Below are 844 nucleotides of genomic sequence, written 5' to 3' on the forward strand. Positions count from 1 at the left end.
GGATTGAGTCTTGGAATTCTTTGCCCGTAGCAGTGAGAGTCCACCTACAGTATATGGACTACAGTGGTTCAACGTGGCTGCTAACTGCCACTTTCTCAAGGACATCTAGGGACAGGCAATAACTGCTGGACAGACAGTGACACCCCTACAGCACGAGTGAATTAAAAAACAATACTAGCATTCTCAATGAGAACTATCACTCTTTGCTGAAGTTTGTCATTCAGAATAGAACAGATTACTGCAAGGAAGTGTACCGACAACTGAACAACCGAACAACCAGGAACACTACAGGCAACTACCAGCTGATCCGACCAAAGAACACGCCTGTGAATTAAACACATTGATCAGAACTTTGGATCCAGTCCTTCAGAGTTCCCTACGTGCCCTCATCCCACATACTTCTTGTGTAGGCGACTTTTACTACCTTCCAAAGGCACACAAAGCCAACACACCAGGACGTCCCATCGCGTCGGGCAATGGGACCCTATATGAGAATCTCTCCGGCTATGTTGAAGGCATCTTGAAACAGGGGATCCCCAGCTTGTGTTGCGACACTACGGATTTCTTACAGAAACTCAGCAACCACGGGCCAGTCGAACCGGGAACATTCCTCGTCACAATGGACGTTTCCGCACTCTACACCAGCATCCCCCACAAGGATGGCATCGCGGCAACAGCCTCCGTACTCAACACCAACTGCCAATCTCCAAACACCATCCTACAACTCATCCGCTTTATCCTCGATCACAACGTCTTCACCTTTGACAACCAGTTCTTCATCCAGACACATGGAACAGCCATGGGGACCAAATTTGCACCCCAATATGCCAACATTTTTATGCAC

This window comes from Chiloscyllium plagiosum, chromosome 31, assembly GCF_004010195.1.
Source record: "Chiloscyllium plagiosum isolate BGI_BamShark_2017 chromosome 31, ASM401019v2, whole genome shotgun sequence".
NCBI classification, from domain to species: Eukaryota; Metazoa; Chordata; class Chondrichthyes; order Orectolobiformes; family Hemiscylliidae; genus Chiloscyllium; species Chiloscyllium plagiosum.